The sequence below is a fragment of the Anser cygnoides genome, chromosome 5, assembly GCF_040182565.1.
Source record: "Anser cygnoides isolate HZ-2024a breed goose chromosome 5, Taihu_goose_T2T_genome, whole genome shotgun sequence".
In the NCBI taxonomy this organism is placed as follows: domain Eukaryota; kingdom Metazoa; phylum Chordata; class Aves; order Anseriformes; family Anatidae; genus Anser; species Anser cygnoides.
In genome coordinates, this window is record NC_089877.1 from 7,215,355 (window position 1) to 7,236,720 (window position 21,366).

The following is a 21,366-nucleotide window of genomic DNA, read 5'->3' on the forward strand; positions in this document are numbered from 1 at the left end:
AACCTTCTCGCATCTTCAGTTTTAAAGAAAAGTGTCATTCAAGTGTCATTCCCCCCCTTACCTAAGTGGGGGGACTAAAATTTAAGAGCCAATTTCAGTCTGCACCCCAGTAAATTGTTACCTAAATCAGGGCTACTTAGTGTTGTGAGATCATAGAATCATATGCCAGACACATCCCGCTTCCAGCATTTTCTAGCTCCAAGTAGACAATTCCTGCAGCGGGCCTGTTCTCTTCTCTGAATCTCATTCCTGTGCAACAAATTCTCTCTTGTGTTTCTCGTGGACATTTGTGGCTTTTAACTCCCAGGAACAGGGAGTATATAAGAGCGAGGTGTGGCAGAGACCAGTGTTATAGATAATTAGTTTTTCTGTATTACTGACTGTCTCATTGACTTGCAATATAGCTTTACCAATATTGATTTTTCATAGTTCAGTTCCTGTGTGCCTCAGTTCTCATGAGACATTAACCTAAGACAACACACTGGCAGGGGGCATGACGGCTGACAACTAAAAACTTGACTTGTATCAAATGAAACATTTGATCTAAAACAAATATTTACGCTTCAGCTTGGAGCAGTCTAACCCATTAAGAAAATAAAAGCTAAAAGGGAAATCAGAAAAGAAAAAGGTATGTTCATAATGGATTTCACTACTCGTTAAGTAGCAATTATGAAACCTTCCCTCTCCTACAACACAGTGGCTAGTGTCATTCTTATTTGCATTGTATCTCCTTCTCAGGCCAACACTGTCTTTGCTTCAGTTCCCTTCTCCAGGTCAGACGTTAAGAGTCAAGGAGAAGCTACAGAATTGCACAGCAGAGAACATGAAGTTCAGTTTCTCTATTCAGAGTAAACTGTCTATACTGCTAGTTTTGCTGGTCTTAAATTGTTGGGGTTTTGTTGGCAAGTCAATCACTAAGCTCTGCTAAAGCACTTGTGAATAAGAAATTGTGTCCTTTTTTAAAAACATCATCTTTGTTCCTTTTATTCATTTTTTTTTTTTGTCTTTAAAATGGAGATGCCACCACTACCTAATAAGTGTGTTATGAAAAAGAGCAATGTGCTCAGAACCTAATATAACAAAGACCAGATAGGCACCTCAGAAAGGCAATATGGTTTGGAATACTTTATCCAAACTAAACATCACTTTCACTACTTCCTTAGTAGAACTCAAAATATAGCAGTGGTAATAATGGACTGTAATTCTTTAAATAGATCTCTGCGTAGGAATCTGCATTCTAATCCCCTGCCATAGACTGCCAAGTACGCCAGCATACCTGCTCTTAACACCGGGCACTTAACAGCTGCCTTTGATATAGCTGGCGTCAGAGATAGTTGATATTAGAAAAAAAGAAAGCAGCTCATCAGACAGAAGTGTCACAAACTGTCTGAGGGAAAGCGTTCTCCAAATGTTTGCTGTATCTGTATATCCATCCCAGTTAAACTTCCTTAAATACGCTGGGGACATTCAAAACGGTTTGCAGTGATTTAACTGTGCAGCTCTCACTGACATTTCTGGGAGTCACGATGATAAATCCCCACATATTGCTCTGAAAGTTCCTCAGCATGTTGGAGGCATGTGTCAAAGTCAGGAGAGCTCTCCTAATGAGCCCTGCTCCCTTTGATGTTTCCACTGGATAGCATTTCTGGCACTGAATGTTTTAGATGTCTCATGCAAAAAAAAAGTCAAACAGTTTTCACCTTTGATAACCATATATCTTACTTTAAAAGCCTGAACTTCTAAATATTGGGGATAAAAGGTGATTCTTTTATGTCCTTTTTGCCATTGAGAAGTACTGCTTTTGTTAGCAAAAATGAATAATGTTTCATGCTTTGTAACCTTAGAATACACTAGTCAACCAATGGCATTGAACCTAGAAATATGAATATGAAGTTAAGCAGTGCTAATGCAATGAATACCACATTTCTCAATCAAAAGTATTTTGAAACTGGGGACATTCATTTTCATGTAGCAATTCACTAAAGCCTATGCAGAAAATATCTGGAATTTTAAGGAGAGTCACCAGAGATTCTGGTGAGCCAAACTTCTGAATGCAAAGTTCAACTGACATGTCTGCTTTTAGTATCCTTAAGTACAGTGTTTGCAGTTCATGGCAAAGAGTAAAACTTAGAAAGAACATTAGCATTACTGAAAAACAGAGTCTAATCGACTTCATCAGGATGCACTTGCTAAGATTAGAGCAGAAAATATTCTGCCTCTTCTATGCAATTAGAGAGGCATCAGAAATTCATGGCAAAGGGAAAAGGTTGCATATACATAAATTTAAGAGGCCTAAAGAGCAGGTATTTTATTCCCCCATTGCTGGTTTTTGCACCATATTCACAAGCATTCTCTTAATTTCAGGGAAGAATAGCAGCCACTGAGGCTTTGAGATGGCCATTTAAAAATCTATTTACTGGTCTAAAAGGGTCCACGCCTTTGCTCATTCAAGTTCAAAACCTGAAGAACTCTTCAGATGACAGCGAGCTTTAGAAAAATCCTAAGCAGATAATGGGTACATTCCAGTGCAAAACTAAAATCTAAGAAATCAGAAAGTACACAATAAAGCACGTTTTGGGAAGGTTTTCAATTAGGTTTATAAGGTACAAGAAGCTGATTTAACACACTGATTCTCTAGCTCTAAGGGTAAATCGCTCTGCCTGGCTACAAAACCAGAGCCTCTGGAGACAGCCGTGCTAACACGGCCCAGCAGAGCAGCGTGACTGCACAGGCAGCTTCTGACTTCTGTCCGGGTACCTATGTCAGTAAATCACATCCATGTGTGCATCCTAATTCTCAGTCCTATTCAATAAACACAACCACCAATCAAAGGAAGTTTTGATCAAGTAGCACGTGCAGGATTTGACCTGGTATATTATAGCGGGATCTCCTGGAGCCTATACCAAAATCCCAGTAGCTTCAACACAGGCTGTGTAAAGAACGTGAAACCTTTCATTGTAATTTCTTCATACTTTTTGTCCTACTCCTGAACAATGTAAAGGTCTTAAAGGTTTATTTGCCTGCTTTTCTTGGGTGGGCATAAGGACCCCTTCACTACGGTACATTCATGAGAGTTTTTTCCAATCTCATAGAAAGATTTCCTATTAGACAGCTTCCACAGCAGCAGCTGAGCACAACAAAACCTGGAAATAAAAGTTATCCACATTATTTGTCATTTTCAACATTTTACCAGTTTCATCCCACCAGCTACTGGTGTAGGCCAAGCCCCCTAAAAGCACTGCTGCAGTCACTGCCAAGGAAAGGATTCAGCCAGTGCTGCCACTCACAAGGCTCATTAAAAGCTATCAAGGCTCATTGATTGTGCGACACAGGAGCTCACTGGGACTCTCCTTCAAGTTTGGAAAGTAGAATAAAATGTGGGAAGATTATGATTTTGATTTTCAATTATATGGTGAATTATTGAATGTCGAGCTATCCGACAGAGACAAGACTATGAAAGTTAGATTTTAATGTGCAGTATATTCCTGAGTATGTTTCAGGTCATATGTGGCAGACAAGCAGAGGGGAAAATTATTGTTCCCCAGCACTGAGAGATATTGCTAGATATACCTTTCAAAATTTTAGGTACTGGCTGAACTAAGTGTCATTGCCTATACAAACAGCCTTCTGCTTTCTATTTTACATCCCTCAGCTCATGTTTCAGTGTCCCAATGCATCTGACTGCCTAACGAGGAGGAGCAAGTGATCCAGAACTCGTTTAATATCTTCCTTTCACACAGAACCAAGTCTGCCTGCAAACACCAACCATAAATTGCATTTTCATTTGGCAAGTTTCCAGCAATGCACAGCACCACCAACAAGGAAAAAAAGCTCTATTCATCAGAAAAAAACAAGGGAATGTTCATGTAATAACCAACTTAATACCATTATCCAGGCTGAAGTTTGACAAGGACATGGGAATCCCAAATCAGACTAGACTTCAAAACGGTTCTGTATCATTTGAGACCCTAAAGAAGAAGCTTGAGCACCACAGCAGCAGTGCAGCACAAACATGAGACCAATGCACTGGGTAGTAATGACTTTCAGTATTTCTGCAGTAACAAACACTTTGGAACAACACTAAATAAACATAGGAGAGAAGGACATTCCTTGCAAGGTAGTACAACGATAGCCTTGGATTCCAACATGTTTCAAGATACTAGAAATTGAAATGAAATTCTAATAGAATAGCCATCTTTTGCAAGACCCCACGTAGAGCCAAAAGTACATACTTGGACATAATTCCTTGGTGACAGATTTAGGAGAAATTAGTTTTGAAAGAGAGTAATTGAGAATTCTTTGCATCACAATATTTGGTGTGGGAATGCCTCCTTACCCTTTATTGTCCTCCAGAACTGTATCAAAAGTCCTAGCTTTCCTCAGCATGCTTTATGCATAATTCACTCAAAAACTGTAAGAACATAAAGCTGGCACAGCTAAACTGGAGCTGTGAAATGAAAACACTATGATTTTCTGCCTACATAAAATGAAAAAACTATGATTGTCAGCATGCATTTTACTTGCCACTCATTCCCTCCTTTCAGCCGTTCATTCTGATGCAGCCGATAAATACATGATCTGCTATTTCCCCACAAGATTTTGATTCATTGAATGCACAAACACTTGCTGAAGAAAAAAATCAGCCTTTGCAGTTAACATCTGGTAACATTTTACACAACTGACAAATGGGTTAAGCTCAAAATAAGCAGCAAATCAACCTAGAATCCATTGAAATTACTGCATTGTATTTAGTATCAAGAACTTTGAAAAACAGTCCGAGCCAAAGCTGCCTATGACACAAATAATCCACACAAAGTTGTACTGCTTATCACAATAAAGACTTTTTCTAGTAAAACCAAAAAGATGCAGTGTGGTGGATATTATCATGGCAAAAAAGTGCAAGGTTAGAAATAATTTGAGAAACTACAGTAAACAAAACACAGCTGTTCTTATTTGCAATCCCTAACTATGTCAGACTATGAGCATACAACCAACTGAAAAGCTTATGCTTAAATTTAAAATATTGCTCTGTAAGTTTCAGTAGCTTATTTTGTCAACCCTTACCTTATTGATAGAACCTAAATAATTTCATTAATTCATTCCTCCCTCTTGCACGACTTCATCGTTACGTAATGCACTGAAATATTGCATAGAAGTGGCACCAGTTACTGTGCCATGCCAAAAGGCTGCTCTGGGATCTTGAGCCTTTTGTTTCTGAAGCAGTGCTAATTTCCTTCTCAGCATTTTTCACGTGTTGGAGCAAAAAGCCATCCTGTGGAGCAAATATCTAAAAAGATCTTGGGTTCCCCTATTTTAATCTCAATCTGTTTACACGCAAACTTGCACCTTCTCTAAAGGTTTAAGATTATTTAAACAATAGTCTGTCTTTCTACAATCCTAACTCTATTACAAAATGGGCTTAAACCCCCAAACTACTATTTTGCCACAGCAGTGTCCTCTTTCAAAGACAGAAAACCATCTGAAAGCTAATAATCTAAAGAAGGAAACATTCTTTATTTCTGTAAAAATGCTTTTAATGGGATTAAATTACAAAATGACAATAAAAAGGAATTACTTTTTCTGAACACTGAACTCCTTCAGCCTGAGGTGAAGAGCTGACTCTATCCAAGCGGTTCTGTATTGTGTGTCACCCTCTACAGGACAGCCAAAGCTGACATTAAAAAGATCTAGTACTTTTTTTTCCCCTCTTATTTCTACAGCACTGGCGAGCCCAATGAGAGTAGTGGGTGTCACTGAGCCGTGGACCCTCACTGACAAACTGATGAAGTACGTAACAGATAAATGGACAGTTGGGGCTGGACTGAAAGCTCCCAGAGGATACAAAATGTGCAGGAGCAGCTGACAGACCACCCAGGAGCGCTGCCTCTCGGAGGCACATTGGGATAAATGGCCCAGCAGGAACCTCATCAAGTTCAACAACAGGAAATGCAAAATCCTGCTCCTGGGAAAGAATAACCCTATGTACCAGTACAGTTTTGAAGACTGATTATGAAAACTTAGATGCTACCCCATTCAAATTTTATGACCTCTGCATGGTCCCTTACTGATCATAGTGCTGAAGGTACGAGTTTAATTTGCAAAGATGTATCATTCCTACAACTTTTACTAAAGCCCACAGAAATTACAGTTGATTTAGCATCTCTGAAAATCATTCTCACAAGTTGGCATCATAAAAAAAAACATACAGTCACTTCACTTTGGAAAGTGGAGACAAAGTGTTTGTTTGCTATCCCCCTCAAAAAAAAAAGGCAAAAAAAAAAAAAAAAAAGCTGAGCTGAGAATATCTCTAGCTATTTAAGCACAGCTCTACGTTATAAATTTTTATAACACTTAAGACTAGAAGTCTCTTCTACTCATTACTAAAAAATTTGCATCTTTATTTCCATTTTGTTTTTAGCAAGAAGTTTAAAACATCAAAAGTATGTAAATTTTCAGTTCTAGTTTACAGTCAGATTTCACTGTAAATCAACTTCTAAAACACTGGTTTTAGTTTTGCCTAAGAAGGCATAGCTAAGTTTAAATTCCTCATGAATAAAATTAACTCGGGATAAATCTCATTTAAACTAAACTCAGATTTCTCCACTGGTTTAACTAAACTCATTTGCAATTTTTCTGTTAATGGAACTGGAGCAATTCTAAATGTCTGTGTCATAATCCTGGTGCCTAAATATCACTGAAATCTAAGGGAGGGTAGCCCCTCAGTGACTCTGCACCAATTTTATCTCAGATCTCAGCTACATTTCCAGCACATGCTCTCTGGATCAAGACTGATAACATGAACAAGATAGTACTTGCATGAGCACATCCGTGGAGACTGTTGAAACTGCAATACCTCCTGAACACAGAACTGAATCAGAACTGTCCCTTCGACACTCTTTGGCTGTAGTAAGGATCACCTTTAGTAAATCTCCAAAACAGTATTTATTAAATCCCTTGCTAAAAGAAGGCATTCTCTGTAGTTTACCTTGTTACAGATAGATAACAAGGTAGATGCCAAGGTCACAGCCTGTAGTCCTCAAATATTTTTTTTTTTTTCCAGTTTGTTTATTTTGGCACAGCAGTTATCAGGTTGGCTTTGGATTACAGCCTAGTCAGTCTCTGCTGCACAAGAACATCAGATTCTTCTCTTCACACCATCCTCCCAAATCCTTACAGCAAAAAGCCTTTCCCCGGTAGACAGTTGTGCACCTGCCACAGCACATAGTGTTCATCAGCTTCAGCAAATGCAACGGGGAATAGGGGCAAAGTACAGAGAAAAAAAATCACATATATCAAGTTATAAATTCACAGAGAACACTAGGTAGCAACAACAGGCCAAAGAGCATTATTGAGTAATTTTTCTGTGCATTCAAAGGTAGCAGTTTTGGCAGGCATGAACTTGTCTTGGACATCTCTTGTCCCGATGTAATCTTCAAAGGAGGTATTGGGGGTTTGGGACAGGGCACAACAGGGCTCCAACTCCTCAGAGAGCTCTCAGTGAATTTTCTTAGTCATACTAACTAAACAGTCAACTTGTGGTTAACTTTGAGGGAGGAACAGAGAAAAAAAAAAAAAAAAACATTTTTCTTCAAACCTACCCCTGGAAAAGCAGAGATGGCTGGAAGAGTCTTCAAAATTAATATAAATAAGATATTACTTTTTATGTCCCTTACTCATGTCAACAGAATAAAGGTAAGAATGTATATTAATGTACACTGATGTACATGTGCACTAGTAACAAATACTCTTACATTTGTTATTAGTATACATGTGTCCAGGTGAGGTATCCCTTAAAGTTCTTTGCCAGTCAGTAGCTGTCCCAGACAACAAGTGTCCTGGAGCTTTTTTTCTGTCTTTGTCTGTCAAGTCTTTGTCTCATTCTGGCAAAAAATGGAAACTGGAAATTTTTCCCAGCTAATAAAGAAACAAACAGAAATTGAAATAATTCCTGTAACAAGCCAAACAAGAGAATTTTGTCTTTGTATCATGTTTCACTAAAATAGATTGCTCTCATTATTTTCACAGTAAGTCCACCTATACCACTTTAAACAGAGAATATATTTTAGTGTATGTTTTATTTTGATTTACTTGAAAGAAAGATTTGAGTACAAAGCAGAAATCTGCAAGACACTGGCAGCTGCTCACTCTTCTAAGTTTCCAACAGTTGTTTTACTTATGGTTACAGCTCCTTAGAAAGTTATTAAAGGAATGTAATTACCTACTTTTACAGAGTCTCAAGTCCTCAGCATCTACCATATTGCCATATTTTGGGATAACACACACCAAATGAATGAAAACTGAGATCACTTCCCAAGGAGGATTTGTGAGTGCTATGGAGCGCATGCTAAAGGTATTAGCCTAAATATTAGACTCTGGTAATGCAGCTAATTATCATCTGCACCTATTTTAATCGTGAGTGCTGTGGACTGCATATGACTGCATCAAACACAAAGACCTTCACAGCACCCATTACAACTAATGGTGTAGGATAAATATGAAAGAACATAGTCTCACCGCTACTAAGACAGATGTCAGACACATTGCAAGTACCTCAAGGTAACATAAAAGTGGCTATTAGTTGTTATCTTAATAGTAAGACTGTTTTCTTGGCTGTGAAAAGCATGAGTTTGCACAGAGTGTAACAATTTTCTATTCTAAACCTGATTAAAAAAGTACTTCACAACTCCTGCAGAGAGAGATCCTTGAGCTGCAATGCCTTTACCAGATTGTGTAATGATTAAAGCTTTAAAAAACTGCTTTGCCCTATCAAGAAACTTCTTGAAATTTCAGAAACTTTTCTATCATCACTCAAATGAAACAGAAACCTAAAATATTCATGCACAAAAAAAAAAAAAAAAAAAAGGAGAGGAGAAGGGAGGGGAGACCAAAAGAGAAAAGGGAAAAGATATACTATTCCTTTACAAGCAAAAGGACATTTGTATGTGGCTGTGGGTGACCTGATTCAAGTCTTCACTGTGCTGTTTTCCTACATCACAAGTAAAATGTTTTAGGTGTCATACTGTATGTTTTCTCAGGGAGGGCCTTCTACTTCTCTTCTGTCTGTTTTCTTTTTGACCTCAAAATCTAATCCAAGCTATCTTGTTTTGGTTTTTTTTTCTATAACTGGAACATTCCCCAAAAAAGGTCTGTTTTCAATAATTCTAATTTTTGATTAAATAAGCTTCATATAAAATAATTCCTAAGCAGTTCTAGTAATGTGTGATGTAAAAAGAAATACATAAACAGACTGAAAACTTAATTACAGAATCTCCCAGGAAAAATGGTTTCCTTCTCACAACGGGCAGCGGCCATGACCGTAAAACACAGGGGACTGCACAGAACTTCTGCCATAACAGATGGGGGGTTACAGGCACACAGAACAGCTATAAGTATTTCTTCAAAACAGAACAAAAACGTGTGGAAAAACAAAAAAATGGACACAGCCGTGAAAAAACAAAGTTTTCTTAGGTCACTGTCTATGTCAAGAACTTGATTCAGATTTGCTCATAGTGCATCAAGAGTGCATCAACTTGGGTCATAATTTGAACATCAGTAAAAGTAATCACTAAAGTATGTAAAACCATCTCTTTCATCAATTCATTTTTAAATGGTCCCTCAGGACCTTGTTGTACTCTGGTATTTCCACCAGGACTTCGTTATGTGTGAGAAAGTTACCTGATGAACACTAGTCACAGGAAGATGCTTCTTCCAGAAAAAGCACCTGGTAGCATATAGTCCCCAAAAGAGCCCCAGTTGCTCTTTAGATACATCTGTACTAATTAATAAAAAACACTCTGAGCTGTTCTCTAGCACTGGGGCCAACTCCCATGGAATGGTCCAACCAGAAATTAGTAAGTCTCCAGCACTGAGTTGGCCACATCTAATGTGCCTGTTGGGGATGCTCACGGTAACTCTCAAAATACACCCAGGAGTTGTCTGGGAGGATGAAGCTAAAACTGTGTCAGGGACCGACAGCGCTGTTTAACAGTACATTTAACAGCTACATTCATGTACATGTGTCTGCATGCTGCCACTGTTTAATAAATTTTATACAATAGAAGTGGCTTCTGCATATTCTTACCTTATTTGCAGTGCCACATGAATGATTCAGTGCCACGGTTTAATAGGTCACACACACAGGAATGGAGTATTCTGCAGATTGACAGATTTCTGTGGTTCAGCCATAGTGCTAGATAAAAATTAAAGATAGATTAATCCCAAAGATAGATTTACAAAAAATAAGACAAAACTGCAATAAAACCAGTATTACTTTTTACACCACAGATTTATGCAGCTGTTCAAATGGCTCCTAGGGTAAGGTAAATAATTTCTATAACGTACCCTTGAGTATTCTAGGAGTCAAAAACCATTTGGTCCTGTTGTCAGACACTCCCTGGAATGGCCTTCAACATCCTTACGCAATGATCTATCAGGGTCAGTTTAGGTCACTAAGTTTCCTCCAGGTTCCCTACAAACAGGGCTTGCTTTCCCTTAAAGGCAACAAAACCAGGAGAGATAATGGGAAGAAACTGTATTCTTTCTTTTATACTTAATATACCTAACCACGCTAGCAATGCAGAGATAGGAAACTTCTGACTGCTGCTATTGCTGATATACCAGTTACGCTAGGGAGCCTGGAGATGCTCAGATATAACTTGTCTTGAAACTTCTGCCCATACCTTTTCATTCATTGCCTTGAATTGTTTTTATATGTGCTCTGAGCTACAGGAAATCTAAATTCCTTTTCCCATGAGCATCACGAGAGCTTGCAGAGCTGTCATTTATTTCACAGAATTTATTAATTGTTTTAGTTTTGGGGGAAGATTTTTGGTTTAAAGTAGGGTTTCAGGAACATGGTTTCTTATTATGATAGTGGCTCTATCACAGCTTATTGTATTTCTTATCACCTCCTTTGATAAAAGAAAATAGCTGATTTTAGAATAAACTTTCTGTTGCACTGAATAGAATGCATAATCCCTCCTTCGGGGTTTGCAGAGGGTCTAGAGATCAGCAGAAATATTATTCATTGTCACTAATTGATAATAATGCAGCATTTTAGTTAAGGATTTCAATGCCCAAAAGACAAAAGTTCCCTGGGGAAGGGAAGGTTATATACTGGTGTCTGTTCTACTTTTAGCATTTCACAGTTAACATGGTTCTGTCAGCCTTGTTCAGAATAGGAGCAATCAAAATGAGTACATCAAACCCATGCTTGAAGTTGTACTTTATGGTGTCAGAGGAACGATCTTTACTGCAACATTAGATTTGTATCAGTTTAGAACATCGGCTCACATTTTGCTCTGCCTCCACGTCCCTGGCCCCGGACGGATTGTGAGACCCTCACGGGCATCTTCCAGTCAACAGAGAATTGGTCTTAGTACAAGGTTTACTGAGCCCATACAAAACTCCAGTGAAAGGAAAAAAAAAAGAAAAAAAAAGGAATAAAAAGTCCTCTGCAGGGGAGAAATTCAGCATCTGTAAGAGCTGCTGCACTCCTGCTGCTTTACTAGCAGTCAGAGCTGACTTCACTATTCTGCCCAGCCTATAAAAGGAAAATCTCAATTACCTGTGTTAAAGAGTCATTCTCTTGCATAAACTGATTACTCAGGATGTATTTTGATAGCTGCGTTTGTCCCTAGTGAAGAAGACAGTATGCTTAACTGTCCAGAAAATATATTCTGCCCACCTGCATCCTAGTAATTGCTAACAAAATAGAAATCAAAATAATTACCAGTGCAAGCATCTCCAAAGCCTACCGATAGGTATTTCAGACCTGGGGCAAGGTTTTATAATCTGAAAGGCAGGGGATGGCTGAATTCCACTAGTGGCTGAATTCAAAAATGATCACTTGCAAAGTCCTCACAGTCAAAAATTTAATTTGTGTGTTGTTTTCAAGAAATTTGAAATACATTTGTTAATTTAATGTATCAGAAATAAACAAGCAGTTTCATTGCCTGAACACTGGAATGCAAACAAAGCAGCAGTGCTTCAGAACCACTTCAAGCAAAAGCAACAGTATTTTATAAGAACATGGGTTTTGACGCTTATTGAATTCTAAAATCACTTATATTCGTTTTTATTTTGAAATCATACCAGAAACACATTAAGCTTACTTTGGAAACCAGTAGACTTTGCTTGCATGAGGGAAAAATCTGCTTAAGGGTTTTATTTTTCTCCAGAAGAAAATGGAAACAAATAATATTGTTTCAAAGCAATTTATGGTTGATGGGAATATTGGAATTCCTTGTATCACCTCCCATGAGTTACATGGACTTATAGTAAATTACATCTTGTTCAGCAGAGCCTCAGATTGGAAATTACAAACAATATACCAAAAGCCTCCAGCTATGAGGCTTATAATAGTAAATATAATTTGGAGTAGCTTATATTTTTCTAAAATTGTATTCATTTTAGAAAAAGAGTGATGTTTGTAAGATCCGTTTTCATTTTCCTTATTTTATAAAGTATAACAAAAGTCAAATAAATGCTTCACTGAGCAATTTAATATATATAAAATGGCTTCAAGTAATTATCTGCAACAGTGTCTTGGAAAAATAACGCATTTGTTATTTTTGGCATTTCCTGGTTGGTGTATGCAAAATGTCTCAATATTTAACTGTTATGTGTCAGCCACATTCACTGACCTGCTATTTGCTAGACAGCTCCCTGAAAGGATAATTGTTCGTTTTCTTTTCTATGGACTTTTAGAGTGGAATAGTGTTTACAGAATTTGACAGACACCTTACAAAATAAAATTAATCTCTACAGAAAATAGATAGAGCAAAACTTTCAAACAACTGAGAATTCTTGTTCTAGATCTGGTCTTGAAAATTAGGGCCCAGACACCTAAGGAAAGTAACTCTTTTTTTACATGTCAGCTTCAGCACAAAAGACTGAAAAACTGCTGAACATATTTACTTCTGTGATTAGGAATTAATACAAAAAAAAAAAAGGAAATTTTTGCTAGTGAAGAGAGTAACAGCAGTATCATTTTTAACATCCAGAAGAAGGTATTATTTCCAGTCACCAAGCATTTCTCACCAGGCTCAGTTCATCTGCTTTAAGTAATGAGGACCAAGAAATGAGAGCAGGGATTAGTTTAGAACTACTGCTTTGGCCGAATTTGCCATGATATTGCAAATGGACATAAAACACCTTCAATAACTTTTTTTTTTTAGGTGTGATTGACAAGTTTAATTTATTTGATGTACTTAGTTATAGGAATAGCAATAAAGCAATGGAAGGAAGCGAGACTGACGCTGCATGGCAGAGTTGCCTTGGCAACAGAGCAGTCAAAGGTAAGGCAGGAGACGTTAAGGGACTGATGCAGAGGCAGAATTCTCCCTTGGTATAGGAGAATGAGAAGTTTCACAACAAAAGGCAAATTGTAGCAATATAACACAGCTCTTGCCTGCGACAATGGTAATACCCAGAATATGTGACTTTAAACATCCAGCATTACTGTTCTGAATTTGTCAACATTGATAGGCAGTCTGAAAATCTTTGTTTAGGAAAACATGGAGGTTAACAGTCTAAATGAATAGGATAAATAAGGATGTCAGCACCTACTTTTGTGTCTTTGCACAGCTGCAAAAACGAAACCTAGATGAAAACCAATTTCACATTTTCCTGTTATAGCTCTTGCCCCAGACTCGGTCTCTGACAAAGGCGAAGGTATCATACCGCCTGCTTGCTGCCAGACAGCTGAATATTCCTCCTAAGGTTATGACAGACGAGCACAATTCTGAATGCTCTCTTTCCAAAGAGAGTAATATTTTTGACAGATGGATGTAACAGCTTCCATTTTCATTAGCATCATAATCATAGGAAAGCGATAGAAAAAATTCTTGTGTCTGAGCAAGTAAAATTTCACGATAATATTTCTAGGCCCCACTGAAAGAACTTTCTTGTAGCAGGCAATTCATTTGCTTCCTTCAACAGAAATCGAACGTTACACAAAAAATGCTAAGGTTTGCATGCTAATGACTGAGAAATAATTGAAATGAAGTACAGTTACAAGAGTAAAAACTGAGGACTCAGACAGCCTTCTGGAAATACTGAAATCCTCTCATCTTTCATTAGTTTTCTGTGAAGTTGTGCACCTGCACAGCAGAGAGTCACACTTTGCAGGAGTGCACATCCTGACTGGGCTTCCAGAGGCACAGTTGTAAACCCAGACACAGTGACACTGAGCAAGGCAGAAATGACACAGCCTTAGAATGGAAAGGACTGACCTTTTCTTGTCGACAATGCTGCTCCACGGTGAAGCTGGACATGGGCAGAGGACAAGAAGGAAGATCACATCGGGTGGCAGCCAGCTGCTGTGGACAGGGAAGGGAAAGGCAAGTTCATAATTCAGTACTTCTTTTTGAGCTTCATTATTTCTCACTGCACCTGCAATTTGGAACAGAAGAACAGTTTGTTTTTACTGTTGACATCTTCTTAGGTTTGGAAACCATCACTTACACACAGAATAAAGGAAATGATCACAAATGTGACTTGTAATCATCTGTGCCGTAGAATTTGTTTACATTACAAAACATCTACCGTGTTTTTAAGCATAAATATAGTGAACTTTGTTTTTGAAGCAGTTTAGACTATATGGTTTATGTAATACTATAGCTTAAGAGATCTTTTGTTCCCCTTGCACAGGACTTTACAATGAGCAATAATATCACAATTTACATTTCCCTCATATATCTTTTGCCAGGACTAAAACTTGATCAATACAGTAAACTTCAACCTGCTGCATCTCACAAATTAAGGCATAGAACAGGCTGCATTAATTGTTGCATAGTCAAATTGACAACAACGGACGTCCTTGATATGTCTCTTGTTATTTAGTTACTACCATTTTGGAGGGGTATGGTGTTCATTCTATAGCACACACCACAGAAGTGTCTCTTGTAGGACTCCCCTGAGCACAAGGACTCCCTAAAATCCACTAACACTGTGGGCTGGGCTCTATTAACATTTTATACTTACAAAGCACTTCCCATTCATGGACTCTAGCAGCTTGACAATGTTAAGCCGAACAAAATTATTTAACATGAAGTCTGTATGCTTTTCTACATGCAAGTGGCTAGAGTAGAGCATGCAGAAATGTCTTTACCCCAAATCACTAAGTAATATACTAAAACTTTTAACTGATTTTATCTATTTCTTTTCTAAGTTCCACATGTAAAATAAGTGGACTACATAGTCTACTTTTCACTAGCAGAATCAAGTCAGGAACCTCAGGACCAAGACTCCAAAAGCGCTGCCACAAATACTGAGCTACTTCATCCAATAGGTATTTCAGCAAAATGAAGTACCAAAGAGCCAAAAAAAAAATATATAGTGCTTTTTAAACCAAAACTATTCTTGGCCACGATCAGCAAACACAACAGTGAAATAGTACAGTTTCAGTTTGCAAGATTTATTTTTTACCCACATTTAGTATTAGTATGCTGAAAAAAACCATGCTAATAATTTGCAGAAAATTCTATGGTTGACCATGGGATCATCAAAATACATTTTACATTCTTTAAAATTAATTTTCTTCACTAGAATTATGCTTCTAAAATGTATCACCTATGTAAACAAATAACCTACATAAATATAAAAGTTAAAATGTGTACTGTTAACTCTACTAATAACTGAGGAAATCTGTTTTGCACTGAATTGCAGATAGGGAACCCATACAGCACTATATGTGCTGTAGCAAGGGGTTTGGTAAAAATGACTTTACAAAACATAGCATAAATCTCCAGCTGAAGAAATGTCTGCTTATTCTGCCTTATCATTTTCAACCTCAATCAGGTTGTAATACCCTACATTTCTATATCCATTTTATTATCTGTTCTAATAGTATTTCTTAATACAATTCATTGAAAATTCAACTTTATTGTTTCTAAGCTTTAAAGAAACTAAAAAGTAACATGGTACTGACATTTTAGAAAATCTTTCCTTGATTCTGTGTTCAATTTAGCCAGCAGGTGCTAGTATTCATTAAGAGTCAGAAATTCACTGGGAAGCAACAAACATGAATACAAAGCAAGACATACACATTTTTAAAAACTTCAGGGTTTGGTTCAGATTTTAAGACAATTACACATCTAACAATAAAATTTACTGTTAAAGCACCTTCCTTTTACTTCTCCAAGCTTAAGTGGGAATTTGCCTGTTAAAGTAGTTTTCATCTTTAAATATTAAGCAGACAGTAACACTGATCATAAACATTTCATTCACTAGCTTTGGTTAATATACTTTGTTGACTAAATGTAGTTTAAGTGAAAAATAAGGCTGGGTGGTTTTTTTTGGTAACTATTTCTACTTTATTAAATCAATTTTAGGATTAAGATGCATATAAGTTAAAGTTCACACACATATAGTTGGATGAATGCCAAGTAATTAAAATTATAGGGAAAAATCTTCCCAGCATAATGAACAAATCAAATAAATACATCTGGATAAATACATCTAAAGCCATATAACTCGAGATTCTCTTAAAAAAAAAAAAAAAAAAGCATAACTTTAAGTTGAGTACTTGGTTGCAAATCAGTTTTAAAAATTATATGCAAGCAGAAATAAATTCTACTTAGGGGAAAAAGTCTAACACATATAGCTTGAATTACATTTTCCAACAAACCTTTCAGGGGACTAACATCTATTTCCCGTGCTCATGTCCAGCAGAGCAGAGCTCTGAAGCCACCAGCCTTGACTGCCATGCAGCTAAGCAAATACAAAGCAGAAAGCATCTTTTTCTTTTCGCAGGGTAGACAGCACGGGAGGGTAATATTTTCTTCTCTTTCGTTTGGTTCTGACTGAAATGGTTTTAGGAACCCATCATAACCCTGGCTGTATTACATTTTCTCATTATTACAGTGCTTGGGCTGCAGACACATAGGCAGAAGGTTACCCCTTTGAAAACATATGGGCTGTTCTTAAAAATAAAAAATAAAAGGGGATGTGGGGAAAACGGGACACATGGTGTGAGACCTTGGAAAACCTTGTTTTATAGAAAGCTGAAATTACAGCCAAACTGGGACTGAAAACATCTCTTTACTATTCCCACTCTTGGGAAAGTACGCTAGCTCCCAGAAACAAGGGCTGAAACATAAAGATAAATGAACTCCATCCTGCCAAGAGAAACCTGCAGCATTGGGTCTCTGCCTGCTGGGGCCAGCCCTGCCATTACAGCTCCTCCAGCTGCCAAAAAGAGAGATGAGCACACGAGCCTAGCTGCTGGAGAACAGAGGGACCCGGTTGCAATTCCCCTACCTCTGCTCCAAGTCACCCAAGAGAACCATAATTGGCACTTGAATTGAAGCATATGCAAGGTCCTTTTGTATCCGCCGCTTGCTTAGCTTGAAAATTAAAAGACGCTATTGATAGCAATTTATATGCACCAGGATGGCTGAGAGGGGAGCTTGAGCATGCTAAATTGCAAGTAATCATTCACTGTTCAGTGACAGCTTAACAGAACTTAATCACAAAATTTAAAAAATAAAAGTGGGAAAGAGAATGAGAGGACATCAAGTCCTTCTCTGCTTTTCTCACAGAGTTTCTATTTATAATCTTTCCAATAATATCTCTGTTTGGGGATGGTATTTTAAAGGTGCCTAAGAGACTATGGTTAGCTGCAATTCCTGGGTGCATGCATGTGCGTTAAAAGCAGATCTCTCTGCTAATGACAGTTTAATTCAAAATCCGTACGTAAACCTAACGTCTGCCTTATTTCCATTCAAGAGAGAATGCCATTTTCATAGAAATTGCATGTACTCAGATGGATGAAAGACTAAATTTTGTAGACTGACTTCACTTTTGTTATCTTTACATTAAAAGACTCCTTCGTGCCAATAAAAAGCTTTCCATACATGTCCTTTCTGCAGAATGTCCATAGCAAGAGCTAAATACACATTGCAGTTTGCCAGCACTGCAAAAACCCCATTATCTTAGGAAGGGGGAGGTTCTTTTCTTATCTTCAAGTGTCATTTGAAAATATTTCTTGTCCATTTCTCTTATCTTTTCAGTTATAAATCAATTTCAGCAGCTTGAGAGAAACCTGGATACTTGGTACAAAGATGAAGGGGATGGCAAAAGGCTGAAAAGTCATGCTGGAGAGCACCAAGGAGCTGAAGAGAGGGAGGGAAAGGAAGGAGCCCAAAAGCATATAGGAATTTGAGACAGATATGCACGTAACACACAGAGGTCACGTAAAGCTAAAAAAACATACCACATACAATAAATTCTACAGTATTTTGCAGTAAATGGTAATATGACAAGATGCGTTCAATGGAATAATTTTTTTTTAAATCCCCTTTCCAGGAGTAATGCTAATTCCTAGAACCTCAGACATCTGAGAGATTGTACACGTTTCTGTCGAACTACAACAGCAGAACAGTCTTTTTAATTTTGTATGTCTCACCTCGTGTGAATTAACTCATTTAAATTGCTTATTCTCTCCCTCACCATTGCACATTCACGTACATTATTTATTGTGTTTAAATTATATCATTCTTGGGTGGCAAATTGAGGTTGAAAAGATTTCTCACATCTGACTTCAATTCATCTCACCTTCCTGCTCAGTTCATAAAAGCAGGAGGGAAAGAGACATTTCACCTACCACCTCCTGCTTATTCCTTTTAAAATGGGAAATGAAACCAGAAAAGCATATTCAGGATTACTGTGCAGTAGAGAATGCTTTTGCCATCAGTGCCTAAATTGAGAAAACAGAAAATACATTTTTATATGAGCTTTGGTATTACCCAGCTGGTGCCACTACTTAGTGATTAGCATTGGTGAAACAAACCATATTTTCCCACAATCTTGAGACTGCAGAAACATCAGAGGGTAAAAATCCTAGCTATGCAGATTCTTTATACCCTTCCAGTGAACAGTCACTATGTACTTTACTTCATATGTGAAGAGAAATTACCCACCTTCCTCTGCCTTCATTTCCAACTTCCCTCACACAGCTGCTCCCTTACCTAACATGATTGTGACTGGTACCAGAAAGCTGTACACCAAGGAACTTATACAAGGGAAATTTACTGCCAAGGGCAACAACAGTAGATACTTACCAGTATCACAAGTGAAACTAATCACATTAACCCTTATAATTACTACTGACACTGAGTACAGCTGTGAGCCAACTTGACCACCCTGGGGCACCTGCAGTGGCATTGTCACAGCTGGCCCCATGCAGAACTGGGAGGTGAGGGGAGCGACCCAGTGGGAAGTCACTTTGCATCCAAGTTACCGTGACCAGGATAAAATACTGTCCCCTGAGTGATGCTTGTATAAACTGAAGGAAAACAAGTCCTCAACCAAAGTCCCAAGATCACTAGATACAGCAGGTAAAGAGTCTGCCCAGCCTAGCTGCATAGGCTCAATAAACAGTTCCAGGTTCTTTTTCCATATCACCGGTAAGAATCTTATCCAAAAATATCCTGTCTGACTCAGAAACCTTTGTTTCAACACTTTCAACAGAAGTTGAAAAATACCCTTTCTGGAGATAAGGCTATCTTCAGCCTAGACACAACTGAATAAAACACACTGCAGCAGCATTTGCTCTGTTCTGTGATCTGGATAATGATTCGTGAGATATCTTCACATCGTGCACTACTGATTGTCCACAGGCTAAAGCTTCTCAGAAGGATTATCACAATACAAAGAGGGATTAGAGGGTGCACCTGCATTAGCATTTAATTTGGACGAGGAGCAGACATATGAAACACACCTCCCAACCAGCTCGTTAGTACAATCCTGTATCTGGGTCCACACGAGTGTTCACACATCCGACTGTCTTTAATTTGAAACAGGACCAGACTCTGTTTTGAGACGGGGGATTTTGGCTTCCTCAGTAACTTAGCATCCACGGGAACTTTTAAGCTGTTCACAGGTTAACAGCCTTAGCCTTCAATAGTCTCCCGTAGGCACGGCCATCGACAACTAGTTCCTTGTTTAAGCAACAAAGATGACCCCTGAAGGTCAGAGCAAGAGCCCTCAGCTAAGCAGTATTAGAAGGGACGCCGTACCGCAGTCTACGCTACGTTTATTCTGAGGCCAGGGGAAGACTTTCACCATCACCAGTGCTGGCATGGCAAACTTCACTGGAACTGAAGTCTGATGATTTTATTTATTTGTCTACTTCTACTGCAGAGTCTAAGCTCACAGGACTGTAGAACTGCAATATTTTTAGTCTAGATTTTTCTGATGTATTTCTTTGCACTGCTAGTAATTAAAGAGCAACCTACTTACAAAACCAGGAAGTATTACTTGGGTATACAGAAATGCAGAATCAGAGTAATAACATAGGTTTCTAGCCTTCCATACTAAGAATTGTGGTATAGGTTTGTTGCTATTGCCTTTTGCATGTTTTCATTTAAGTAAACTCAGAAACACTAAAAATCACCTGCGAAGAAACCATGCAACATATCGACTTAAATGTAAGGTCCCCTGCAGGTCAGTATTCCAATGAATTTTATTTTATTTCATTTTAGTTCAATTTTAGTTTCATTTTCAGTTCATTACAATGTTACTGAAAGTGCACAGGTGGGCAGGAAAACAAACAATGAAGGAACAGATTCTGCAGAATTAATTATCATCCTCTTATATAAATTTTGGACACACGGGTAAAGAACAACCTAACCACATTAAACTGCGTATCCTTGTTTTATATTTGAAATGCTTGCCTATTGAGGCAAGAAATTTTTTCATCTGGAATTTTATAGAAATCTTACTTTTATCAATAAATTGGAATTAAAAGTTCCTACAAAAATCAGTGCAAGGATAAAAATTTTTAGTCTTCAGATCATCCCCTGGGGAGATGACTGGGACTGGAAGACACAAGCTTTTTATCTTCTGGAAGAGGAGGAGGTTAGTGAGAAGAGAGACCAAGAAATGCAATCAGGGCAGAGGCAGATTATCAATAGCAAGCTACCGAGGCAGAGAGGACAACTGAAGAACTGACAGAAAGACAAGATAAAGCACTAGCTGTTTTGAACAGGGACGGAAGAATGTGAACATACTTTTGCAGGGCAGCGAGGGTCTATTTTCAGCCTGCTTTTGCCACGCTGGAAGTTTCCATGATGGAGAAGAAAATAGCACTGTAGCAGAAAATGATTGTGACCTGCTCAACGAACCTGACCTTAGCTACAGAATGTGCCAGCGTGATGAGGGAAATGAAGAATCTTAATGAGGCAAGAGGAAACCCGGTCAACCTAATGCAGTGGGCTCCTCCCAAGAGATCAGCTAGAGAGGAGCATTTGTTTTGTGTTTTGCAACTTTATTTGAATTCATCCCGTTTTATCTTTTAAAGAAGAAGCAAGAGTGTTCATAAATTGACACAATCTACTTGTAAATCTCTTTCTTTCTCGCATT

General features: G+C 38.1%; 1 protein-coding gene across 4 annotated transcripts in view; it reads right to left on the reverse strand.

Moving 5' to 3' along the window:
• Positions 1-21,366, reverse strand: part of LOC125179843 (serine/arginine repetitive matrix protein 3-like) — a 141,501-nt gene that overhangs the window by 87,810 nt on the left and 32,325 nt on the right. For all 4 annotated transcript variants that reach the window (XM_066997919.1, XM_066997916.1, XM_066997917.1 and 1 more), the window contains exons 4-5: positions 14,235-14,394; positions 10,082-10,189 (exon numbers count right to left, since the gene is read on the reverse strand). The gene's annotated coding sequence lies outside the window, so the exon portion shown is untranslated. The remainder of the gene's footprint in view (positions 1-10,081; positions 10,190-14,234; positions 14,395-21,366) is intronic.